Source organism: Mirounga leonina, unplaced genomic scaffold, assembly GCF_011800145.1.
Source record: "Mirounga leonina isolate KUSES-001 unplaced genomic scaffold, KU_Mleo_1.0 Mir_170, whole genome shotgun sequence".
NCBI lineage: Eukaryota > Metazoa > Chordata > Mammalia > Carnivora > Phocidae > Mirounga > Mirounga leonina.
Window position 1 is genome coordinate 21638344 of NW_023270433.1, and position 12988 is coordinate 21651331.

The 12988-nt window shown below is 38.8% G+C and overlaps 1 protein-coding gene across 2 annotated transcripts in view; it reads left to right on the top strand.

The window, feature by feature from the left end:
* Nucleotides 1-3972: 3972 nt before the first annotated feature.
* LPAR1 (lysophosphatidic acid receptor 1) overlaps nt 3973-12988 on the top strand; it is a 296026-nt gene continuing 287010 nt past the window's right edge. For both annotated transcript variants that reach the window (XM_035016077.1, XM_035016078.1), the window contains exon 1: nt 3973-4224. The gene's annotated coding sequence lies outside the window, so the exon portion shown is untranslated. The remainder of the gene's footprint in view (nt 4225-12988) is intronic.

The window sequence follows — 12988 nt, forward strand, 5'->3', positions numbered from 1 at the left end:
AACTCCAATCTTTCCCTTGGCTTTATGCTGATTTATTTTCTCAGGACACTGTGCTTCCCTAAACTCCAGATGAATCCTCAACATTTGGGTAATGGGCTCCAGTTTTGGCACCCTGAAAGGTTAAACATTCAGTTGGAGTTAGGTGGAAGGGCAATTTCATATCCTCCTATTTTATCTGAAATCTTCAATGGCACACAACTTCTCCCAGGTGTATCAGACAGTTAATGGGCTCATAGTTTGCTCTTTTCTTCAGTAAAAAGGTAAGTAGAGGGTTACATATTGTCAGTTCAAAGTAATGACTAACAACACCTTCTTTGTGTATGTGTGTGAGGGAGAGGGAGAGAGGGGGGGAAAGAGAGAGGGAGAGAGAGAGATGGAGGGAACTTACTGCTTTGTTTAATTTTGCTCAATGGGACCGATGATATGTAAAAACTGTTCTTCCTTTTATTATAACCCAAATGTTGGGGCCCATCTGAGAAATTCATACATCTAAAAATCAAAAGAAAATACAAGTCTAACTCAAATACATTAAAAGACGATGTTGATTTTTACTGTTGTTTTATTATGGGTAAGGAAGACGGTGTTTCAATGCACACCTTAGAATAAAACTTAAAAGTCCTCCTCAAGCATGTTTTTTCCCTAAAGTTTCACTCCATATGATGGCTCCTATATATCTCCCTTTTCTCTTTTTCTTCCTCACCCTCTGCCTGAAGCTCTTCATCTCCTTTTTATTCCTCATAGAATTCTTCTAGCATATCTCATTCAGGCACCCATCAAGAAAAGGGCCACCTGAAGGCAGTGAGCCAAATGAAAACCCCATCCTGATCATCCTTGTCCCCTAGGCATGCCCACTGGGAGCCTCCATTCATCTTAGTATATCATGGAATAGCACAGTGGAAAGGAACAAGTACTAAATTAGGACTTGGAAGACATCTGCCACCAGCAAGTGGGGTGTCTTCAATAAAATTTTTAACTGTTTTTTTAAAAATTAAAAAAAATTCTTTAGAGAGAGCGAGTGTGCGAGTGGGGGCAGGGGGAGAGGCAAAGGGAGAGGGAGAGAAAGAATCCCAAGCAGGCTCCATGCCCAGCACAGAGCCCGACACAGGGCTGGATCCCACGACCCTGAGATTATGACCTGAGCTGAAATCAAGAGTCTGATGGTTAACTGATCAAGCCACCCAGGTGCTCCTTCAATAAACTTTTTTAATCCCGAGCCATCTTCCTCATTCTAAAATGGGACTAGTAATACTCACCTTACCTACCTCAAAGGGCTGTATGAAGATCAGTTCAGCGATGCATTTACTGAAAGTACTTTAAGAATTAGAAACCAGTCTGACATTACTATGAGTTCTAGAATGAGAGGGTGACAGTTGGAGGGGGCAGGTCTTAAGAGTTATCTAGTCCTACCCTTCACTTTAACAATGGGGAAATTAAAACCCAGAAAGGGTCATGACTCACTCAACGCCATCAAGACAGGTAGAAGCAAAATCAGGTTAGAGACAGTATTCCCAATGTTAGAATGAGTTTTCAACTGTTCAGTAATGAATCAACCACAGATTGATCAACTGGCTGTCAGTGCTGGACGTACTGTCAGTAGATCAAGGATGTGATGGAAGAATGGAGGTAGAGACATTGCTGATAGTAGACAACAAGGGAAAACAACATGAAATAGGGTGTAGGAAAGAGTGATGAGTTGTCATAAGAGGTTTGCTAGGGACTTGAAGGAGTCAGTAGCATTTGTTATTCTACCTCGTCTAAAATGCTACACAAAGATATGTTTTGTTTGGAGTATCTATTTATTTTGAATGATTAATGATAGATTTTCCACACAAATTGGATTATCTAATTCCCAGTCTTAATTATGGCTATATAACAGCTGTGGATATGTGTCAGAAATTCATTTACTGGAATGAGAAAATTTCCCTTCTCCATGAGTCATGAGAATCTTCTTTCCACTGGAGTTTTATTTTGATGAAGCCAGGGATTAAGCAATTGGTAAATTATTTGGTTCATGATGTCCAGATTCTCATAATCTGCCTACATGTGTTCTTTATCTTTTAGACTTGGGTTCTCTACCACTTGTGTGAATAAATCTCAGATGAAGCAGATGGCTGGAACATTCTCTTCCTTGTAACTGGCAATATCTAGAGAGGTCTGACAAAGAGATAGTGCTGGGCAAAGAGCTGGCACTCTGTAGACATCAGATTGATTATGTGTTAGGAATGAAGTTAGCTTATTTACTCTTATTTCTTTTCTTTTTTTTCCATTTAAATGTCACATGGTGTGTGTTCTTAAAGCTAATTCTATATTCAAGTGTTACCATTTTTCTTAAGCAATTTCTTCAAGGGAAGTTTCATTACCTCTTTCTTGAAATGATACTCTCCATCTGTTTTTATTGGCAACACAAGGAACAGTTTCCAGTACCCAATTAAATTTATGCAAGCTGACTTTCATTAATATGTCACCAAACATTTCTAGCTGTTGTGCATTATTTACTTAGAGAATAAAAAATCAAGGTCCCTTGATAGTCATTTTCTGAACTTTCTGGAGTTTACATATATCATGAGGCCCTTCTTTAGAGATACTAATGCTTTTTTCTTGTTATGGAGAGAGCAGTGTTTAATATGACTGACTGTTCCTTGGAGAACTCTGTGTTTAATAGGTGATTTAATAAGCTCATTCAGGTTCTTACCATAAGTAGATGGCTGTGGTCAAATTGTGTCACTGTAATACACATTCATGGATTAGACTAACTTCTTGTAAGATTTTGAAATTCTTATGTCCAAAGCATATTTCGTTCATCACATCTCAAATTCTTGAACCTGTTCTCAGGATGGACTTAGGCACAATATGAATTTATCTGCTCATTGCTAGATTCGCAACTCAACACAATTAATTTCATTGAAAACAGAACAGACTCTGAAAGGGACTTTTTCAATTATAATATGGTTGGATTTTTCCTGGGGAAAAAAAAAACTGGAGATAGAAAAGAAGGACAGATCTTGAGAATGAGAAGATACGAAGTATTCTGTTCTCAGGCAGTAGAGGTTTGGGGGGGCAGACAGAACAGAGAAAAGGAGGAAGGAGGGAGAGAGAGAAGGAGTAGAGAGGAAAGGAGAGGAAGAAAGAGGGAGATAGAATATAATAATTCTTAGATAGCAGATGCTGAGATCTGAAATCTTGGATCCAGTCATCCCGGTCCTGACTATGTCTTGAGGAAGATGGCTGCTTGTAGGTATGTGTAAGGCCGAAATAACTAAGAAGCAGAATTGAATTTGGACAATTTGTTGGGAGGACCAGAAGCCCATGAGCCCAAGTGACATGAACCCAGACAATATATCATGTGGGTTGTGTTTGCTCCCCCCCCCTCAACTTTTTTTTGCCCCTGGGGTTTTATTTTAATGAAAGCAGTGATTGAGCAAGTGGTAATTTATTTGGTACATGATGTCCAGATTCTCAGTCTCCCTACATGTTGCTTATCTTTCAGTCTTTTGTCCTCTACAGGCTGGTTGAATAAACTTCAGATAAGTCCCATGGGTAGAAAAGTCTGAACTGAGGGGACTATCCCTGGCAGTGGACAGTTAACATAGAACTGATGGGTTGAAAGATTTTTGCTGGAGGTATGTGCTATTTTACCGTAAATCTGGTAGGAAACAAGCTGGATCAAGCCTAAGTGATAGAACCATCTGGGCTTCGACAAAGATACCATGTAGCAATGTCAGGCCCAGTGGTGGTAGAGAATAGAGTTACCTGGTAGATGAAAATTTCTCTCTAAAAGGGACTTATAGCCAGGAATGAGGCCTTGAATTGAGGAGTCAGTTCCTGGTATTGGAAGGCTTATCTTGGATGTGGCGGTGGTGTGTAGAGAGAGATGAAATATTGAAAAATGTGACTCTGTTTTCTATCCTAAGCTGCTAAGGCAGGGGAATATCCATTGCACAATACTAATTCTATGAGATTTTCCTTAAAACTGGAAAGTCAGGAAATCAGTTTCCAATTATAGAGAATGCTTATGTTTTATTTTTATGCTTATTACATTTGATTTAGAATTTATTGCATCATATATTATGCAACAACTGGTGACTCCTTGGAGACTTTCGGCAGATCTTTTCTCTCCTTGGGACAGAGAGAGCTCATCCTAACAATTTCTGGTTAGTGTTCTTTATCTGAAAAAGGAATTTCTACTTGTTTTGGATGAAGTAAATATATCTGGAACCTGCTCTGGTAGGTATAAACAATATTTACAATTCCAGGGTCTTAGTATTTGCACTGTGTTTGTCTAATTAGAATCTTATTTAACTGCATGTATTCCCAAACTAACATACAATTTTTTTTAAAAGCCATAACATTATACATCAGAGAACATCAATTATGACTGTTAGACTAGAGAGGAAATAGGAGTTTTATGATCTTTTAACTCATATGACTTATCTTGCAACCCAGTGGTGAAGAAGAGCATCATATAGAAAGACCATGACTTTGAAATCATGCCGACCAAGATTTGAATTGTTTTTTAGTGTAACCTTGAGCCTCATTTTCCTTATGCATAAAATCTACTTTGTTATAAGTCTTTTAAATAAAATCCTAGGCACCTAGTAGTTGCTCACTTAATGGTAACAAATATGCATGGTTTTGGTTCATGAATTGTACTTTTATGTGTATACTTTCAGGTTCTTACATAATTTTAAAACAGAGTCTTACATCTTTTGCCATCCTTTTCAGAAATTGTATGCATCATATTAGTAAGCCTTGGCAATTTATTTTATCAGTAACAAAAACCTCCTTACCCGATTAAAGAGTATAAGATTATAAATCTGTAACTTATGCACTGTTTATATAGACACCATTTTACATTAATTCGTAACCTGCATCTATGATTCTTTTTCTACTTGGGCATAAGGTCTAAATATTGGATTCAGAGTCCTCTAAAACCTATGAAAAATTACTGGAGAGGGCAGTGAAATAGAATTTTAATGGACAAAGGAAATGAAAAAATAATTTAGAAAGATAATCAAGTTAAATAGTTGTGGCAAAATAATCTCTGTTGGAAAGGAAAAGAAAGGAGCCAGTAGATACACTTCCCTTTTAATGAAATAGCCAAGAAAAAAGGATAATTGTCAAGTAGAACTTGAATGCTTTTAAGTGACAACATCCCAAATTTGAAGAGGGAGTAATGAAAACGATTATTTTGTTTTTGTTTTTAATGACAGTACATTTTGCAGGAATAAAAAAAGTCAAATTGAAACACTATCAAGACTCAAAATGGTTTCATCACTTTGATTCACTAACCAACCCCTTCTGAGAATTTAGAATGCTTTGAGTCAGGAAAAGGCTGAACATCTTCCTTACAATATTGGAAACAGCTTAAGTGTTTAAATCCTGGGGGTAGCTCAACACGTTTTATGGTGAAGAAATATTCAGCAAATATTATAAGCCAGCAAAAAATCATCAAGACCGTGAGGTACTTGAAAAATTGCTAACGATAAACTTTTAGGGAGAAAAGAAAAATGTAAAAAAAAGAATGCATGCTATGATAGCGAGTGGAAAGATTTGAAAATGTCCCTTCTCTGTTCTGGGTGGAGGTCTGGCTTATTTCTCCCCTTATTACATCCTCAGATCTCGTGGCTGATGGCCTCCCTTGAGTCCCCATTCCCTACTCCTAAAGTCTGCTTGCTGCTTACCGAAAATACCGTTTGCCCTCTCCCCCATTCCTTTGGACCACACTTCATTCTGCATTAGGATAAATTCTGTAGAGAGCAACTTTACCTAGTGTCTCAGTGAACGAAGAGATCTCTAGACTCAGCCCTTTTATGTTTATCATTCACTGTCTACAGGGCCCCAACACAGACCTTTAGGGGGAAGGGATGGTGTTGTTACAAATCTGAGTAGTGTACGCAAAACCGTATGGGAGAGAACAGTGACCTCTTGTCCCAACAATGTGTGCTTGGCCTAAGCATGTAAGCTTCTTGTTCCCTTTTCTTATGCTGGGTTTTTTTTTTTCTAAGATTTTATTTATTTATTTGAGAGAGAGAGAATGAGAGAGAGCACATGAGAGGGGGGAGGGTCAGCGGGAGAAGCAGACTCCCCGCAGAGCAGGGAGCCCGATGCGGGACTCGATCCCGGGACTCCAGGATCATGACCTGAGCCGAAGGCAGTCGCTTAACCAACTGAGCCACCCAGGCGTCCTATGCTGGGTTTTTAACAGAGAAGCTTCTCACTTTTTAAGAGTAGACAGCCCTGGATGGGCCACTCCACCAAACCTCTAGTTATGCCCAAACCCACTGCAGTTTAGAATGAGCACATTCTAAATGCTGTTATTCTGATACCATTTGCACTCCCTCATCCCTCACATAAACCTTTGGGAGGTATTTGTCTAGCATATGGTGAACTTTGAACAAACTACATAATTATGTAAAATCTTTTTTTTTTTTTTTTTAAGATTTTATTTATTTGACAGAGAGAAAGACAGCCAGAGCAGGGGGAGTGGGAGAAGGAGAAGCAGGCTTCCCACTGAGCAGGGAGCCTGATGCGGGGCTCGATCCCAGGCCCCTGGGATCATGACCTGAGCTGAAGGCAGATGCTTAACAACTGAGCCACCCAGGCACCCCTAATTATGTAAAATCTTGACACTTTTTTTTTTTTCTGAATTAGTTTGGTAGTTTACAGGATTGTTTTCACTGGATCCATTTATTGTTTCTTATACAATATAGTTTCTGCTACTGAATAGTTGTATAAACTTGGGAAACTTTTCAACTTTGAGTTCTGAATTTGTGAAAAGAGCAGGTGGACATTGATGTTTTTAAGACTCGTATCTGAAAGCTCTGGGCATCTTGGTTAAGTTCAAGGTGAGCTTTCCACAAAACTTTAATCTTCCTCTCAGGTCCCTGGGCACTCAACCTGTGTTCCTAGTTGTCTCTGTTGGGCTTGCAGAACTCTCACATTTTCTTTTGGCATAAACCTTAGTATTTTCAGATCCTATTTTCTTTTTTTATGTGCTGAAAGGAGGCAATTATGTGTTTATGGCTTTGAGTTCTACTATTGTGAGAAGACAGGGTAAAACTGAAATAATAGTCCAGAAGTTTAAAAAATCATCATAGTTGAATCACAGACCTGTAACCCTGAAACAAATAATATATTATATGTTAATAAAAAAAATCATCGTAGTTATGTTCCTGATCTACATTTCCCAAGTTCCCTTTTAACTTAATAGCTGGAAATGTCTTTTAGATGGTACTAAAAAGTTGCTTTTAGAGTTTCAGAGTAAGCTACTGAGATACTGCCATTGCCAGGTCTGATGGAATTTTCAATCTGTATTCTAATCTTAAATTTGTTATTTTCATTTATTGTATAGATCTGTCTGTTCTATATGAATTCATCCATCTCTTTATTTTATTTTTTTGCTAGATTCCTTTTTTCAGCTCTACTGAGGAATAATGGACAAACAAAATTGTAATATATTTAAAGTATACAATGTGATGATTTAATGGTGAAAGGATTCACCATTGAGTAAATTAACACATTTATCACCTCAATATTTACCTTTTTTTTTTTTTGGTGAGACACTTAAGTTCTGTCTTTGTAAATTTCAGTTATACAATACAGCATTATCAGTTATACTCACCATGTCATATATAGATCCTCAGACCTGATTCATCCTATAATTAAAAGTTTGTGTTCTTTACCAGCCTCTTCCTATTTTCCCCGCCATTCTACTCTCTGGGAATCACCTTTCTACTCTGTTTCTATGAATTCAACTTTTGTTTTGTTTTGTTTTTAGATTCACATATAAGTGATACCATACAGTATTTGTCTTTCTATGTCTGGCTTATTTTATTTAGCATAATGCCCTCCAGGTTCATCTATGTTGTGGCAAATCCAACATTTCCTTCCTTTTTTAAGACTGAATAGTATATGTGTGTGTGTGTGTGTGTGTGTGTGTGTGTGTATAATCACATTGTCTTCATCCATCTGTCAACTTAGGTTGTTTCCATGCCTTGGCTATTGTAGATAATGCTTCAGTGAACATCCAAAAATTCATTGCTAAGACCAATGTCAGGGAAATTACCCCCTGCATTTTCTTCTAGGAGATTTACATTTCAGGTCTTATGTTCAAATCATTAATCCATTTTGAGTTGATTTTATGTATGGTGTAAGTGAGGGGTCCAATTTCATATTTTTGCATGTGGATATTCTGTTTTCCCAACACCATTTATTGAAGAGACTCTCCTTTCCCCATTGTATATTCTTTGCTCCTTTGGCATAATTAATTGACCATATATGCATGGATTTATTTCTGGGCTCTCCATTCTGTTCCATTGATCTATGCATCTATTTTTATGCCAGTACCATACTATTTTAATTACTATAGCTTTGTAGTATAGTTTGAAATCAGGAAGTATGATACCTCTAGCTTTGTTGTTCTCTTTCAGCATTACTTTGGCTGTTTGGGTTTTTTTGGGTTTCATGTAATTTTAGGATTGTTTTTCTGTTTCTGTGAAACATGCCATTGGAATTTTGATAGGGATTGCATTGAATCTGTAGATCACTTTGGGTAGTATGGACATTTTAACAATTTTAATTTGAACATGGAATATCTTTCTATTTATTTGTGTCTTCAATTTCTTTCATCAATATTTTATAGTTTTCAGTGTGTAGATCTTTTACTTCCTTGGTTAAATTTATTCCTAAGTATTTTATTTTTTTTGATGTTACTGTAAAAGGCATTGCTTTCTTTCTTTCTTTCTTTCTTTCTTTCTTTCTTTCTTTTTTTTTTAAGATTTTATTTATTTATTTGACAGAGAGAGACACAGTGAGAGAGGGAACACAAGCAGGGGAAGTGGGAGAGGGAGAAGCAGGCTTCCTGTTGAGTGGGGAGCCCGATGTGGGGCTCGATCCCAGGACCCTGGGATCATGACCTGAGCCGAAGGCAGACGCTTAATGACTGAGCCACCAGGCGTCCCAAGGCATTGCTTTCTTAATTTCTCATTCTGATAGTCCATTTTTAGTTAGTGTGTAGACATACTACTGATTTTTCCTCCTGATTTTGGTATATTGATTTTGTATTCTGCAACTTTACCAAATCTGTTTATTAGTTATAACAGTTTTTTTTTTTTTTGTGGAGTCTTTAGGTTTTCTCTCTATAATATCACATCATCTACAAATAGAGGTAGTCTTATTTATTCCTTTCTGATTTGGATGTCTTTTCTTTCTTTTTCTTGCCTCATTGCTCTGGGTAGGCTTCCATTATGTTGAATAAAAGTGGCAAGAGTAGGTATTCTTGTCTTGTTTCTGGAGCTGTAAAAGTTGGAGTACTAAATCTACGGTCCAAACCCTTCATTCCTCAGGGAGAAGCTGGGAGTTAGGGATTCCCTCCCAATTGCACTGTGCTAGGAGTGCAGTTTATAGTGAGGAAAGGTCCTACCCATTTCTGTGTGGGTTTTTTTCCCATTTGCTGGATGTGTAGGAGCCACAATGTTAGCTTCTGGATTTCTTTCAGAGAGAATTGCTCCATGTGTAGCTATACACTGGGTGTGTCTATGGGAGGAGGGAAACTGGGGAGCCTCCTATGTCACCATCTTGGTCTGGAGTCTCTCATAGTTTATTGTTTAATGTGATAAACATGACAAAATCATGTACAAAATAAGGGCAGCACATTGGAGAGTGGCTAATTTCAGGAAAAACTTCAGAGAGAATATAGTATCTGAGCTAAGTTTTAAAGAAATAAAGTAATATTTTTTTCCAGGAAGACAAGGGAGCACAGAGAAATTCTAGGCAGAGGAAACAGTATATGCAAAAGCACAGAGCTATAAAAGAATGTGGTATGTTAGGGCCATAGGAGAGGTCAGTTGGATGAACAGGAGTTGCATCATAAAGAGTTTTGGGTGTCTTGCTAAAGAGCTTGGATTTGATATTTTTGAGAATGGGGAGCAATTGTAGTGTGTCAAACAGAGGGAGGTGTGATCCTTTTTGTTCTTTAGAAGGCTGGTGACAGTAGGCAAGGCAAGAGGCATGGAGAGCAGCTATGAAGATGTCCAAGCCAGAGAAGATGGATCTAGGCATTATCGGTTAGGATGGAGAGCAAAGACAGACTTAAAAATATTTAGGAGGTAAATCTGACATAAATGGATATTTCTGGTATTGGATGTGAGAAAGAGAAAGGGGTCAAGTGTTACTTTCTGCTTCTGGCTTGGGAAGCTCAGTGACTTTTGTGGCCATACACACAGAGAGAGGCACTGGAGAGGTAAAGATCTTGCAATAGGATTCTAGATTAGGCTGTTCTGATAGAGGCCTCAAAACACAGTTGCTTAAAAAAAAGATAGTTTATTTTTCTCTCCTGTCAGTGTCTAGTGAACTCAAAACTTTTGGAGACCTAGTCTCCTTCTCTTTGTTGTTCTGTCATTCTCAACATATGGTTTCCATGTCACGATCTAAGATGGCTGGGCCATCTTTGGCCATTGCAGATACATATTGTGCACATACCTTCCCTTCAAGGGCATGATTCAGAAGCTGAACTTGTCATTTCTGCTTACATCCATTCTGCTCACGTCCATTGACCAATCTGAAAAATAGGACCATAGCTAGATGCGAAGGCAGCTTGGAAAAGTCTTTACTTGGGGCCTCTGTGCCAGTTAAAATTGTGTTCTATTATGTTTTTTAAAGTTTGTGTGTGTATGAATATATGTATGTAATCTCTACACTCGACGTGGGGCTTGAAGATCAGAAGTCATGCACTCTTCTGACTGAGTCAGCCAGGCACCCTGGTTGTATTCTACTATTAAAGGAATAAGAGAATGGATAGTGGAGAACAACCAGCAGTACTTGCCATATGTATGTTGATTTTCTTTTATTTTTTTTTAAGATTTTAAATTTATATTTTGACAGAGAAAGAGACAGCAAGAGAGGGAACACAAGCAGGAGGAATGGGAGAGGGAGAAGCAGGCTTCCCGCTGAGCAGGGAGCCCAGTGCGGGGCTCGATCCCAGGACCCCGGGATCATGACCCGAGCCAAAGGCAGACGCGTAACAACAAAGCCACCCAGGTGCCCTGGTATGTTGATTTTCAAGTGGAAATGTCCAGTATGTATTTGGAATATATAGGTCCAGATCAGAAATGGGGTCTGAGCTGAAGGTAAGGAATTTACATTTAGGGAGCATTAACTGTTTTCATTCTTCCCTGGTGGTAGAGACTGCTAATTCTCCCCAAGTAGTCATTCTTCTCATCTTCCTATTAGTAATAGGAGTTTTGGAAGAGCAGGTGGCTGCTTAGTTAGAAACTGATTAGCTTTGCTTGCAGAAAAATGTTGTCATGGGATGAAGGAATGGACTTTTTTTTTTTTTTTAGAGGGAGAAAGAGTGTGAGTGGGAAGGGGCAGAGAGTGAGAGAGAGAGAGAGAATCTCAGGCAGACTCCATGCTGATCATGGAACCTGATGCTGGGCTTGATCTCACTACCCTGAGATCAGGAGCTGGGCTGAAATCAAGAGTCAGATGCTCAATGAACTGAGTCACCCAGGTACCCCTGGACTTTTTGATGAAAATCTTTTTTTTGAGACTCCTGAGACCCTAAGTGGAACAGGAAGAGAGAGTCTGAGTCAACAAGCTGGAGCGGTAGGGGAGGAGAAAATGTTGGCCTTGCACAGTTTGGTCTGATGCTTCCAACTTTCACTTTATTTATTTATTTATTTATTTATTTAAAGATTTTGTTTATTTATTTGACAGAGAGAGACACAGCGAGAGAGGGAACACAAGCAGGGGGAGTGGGAGAGGGAGAAGCAGGCTTCCTGCAGAGCAGGGAGCCCGATGCGGGGCTCGATCCCAGGACCCTGGGATCATGACCTGAGCCGAAGGCAGACGCCCTACAACTGAGCCACCCAGGCGCCCCTCCAACTTTCACATTTAAATTACTTTTCTTCAACCTTAGTTGTCTTAGTTCTTTTCCAACCACCATATTTGGAGAGCTTTAAATTCACAGGATTACATAATTCCCATTTAACCAAGAGCAGTGCCCTTCTGTATAAAAACAATTTTTTAATGTTAACTCTCCTTTACATTTAATTATAATTTTTAGGGCAATAATTCCAGCCTTCTTTTCCTTCTGCCTTGTATTGTAGTTATACATGAAATTGTGACAGTTTCCGTCATTAAACTTTGAGTCCTTAGGCCCATATCTACTTCATTCATTTTGAACCTTTATGTCGGTCATACTGCCGGTTCTGCGCAGATGTATCTTGAGGCGATTACACGGCTGCTGACCCAACTGGCTGGTCAGGGAAGCAGCTCTCCTGGCTCATCTTTCCCTCTCTCCATCTTCATTGCTATGATATGTTTATTTGTGGGGAAAGGCAAAATGGAGATATTTAAAAGACCATGAGAGCAGAAAGCTGCTTTAGAAATTGCTTTGAGTCCACAGGAGGGAAGCATAACAGGAGGTGAGATCATGGGTTTTATACACTGCATAGTAAGTGTAATAAACTCCAAGCTGGGAGGACAGCAAGGGTGCTCTGTGTGGGTTAATTGGTGCCCTGCCTACACTCAAGGGGAAAATAAATTTTCAACCACATCAAAGTCTCCTCGGAAGAAAAAAACGCTCATTAAAAATGCCACTTCCAGGAACCCTGGCAGCCAGACAATAAGAAGGCTGAAAAATCACCTCTGTTTGGCCTGCTACTCCCTCAAATCTTGAACTATTTGCCTTGAGAAGAACAAAGAAAGTATGTTGGTTACATATTTAAATTCAGCTTCTTAGAAAGTGGAGTGATTTAGCTAGAGTTGGCTTCAGTCCGTTTTTGAGTCCTCCCCAAAGCCTCAAAATGTATTACTATTAGGAATGTAAAAATTCACCCTTGGATACACATACAACCTCCATCCCATTCTCATGAAATGCTTACAGCATAGGCCATGGGTGCATGCAAAATCATACCACTCATAATGGGGAAAAACGCTGAGGAAAAGCAGATTGGCTTCTGTATTTAATCCTGATAGAAGATTCTGT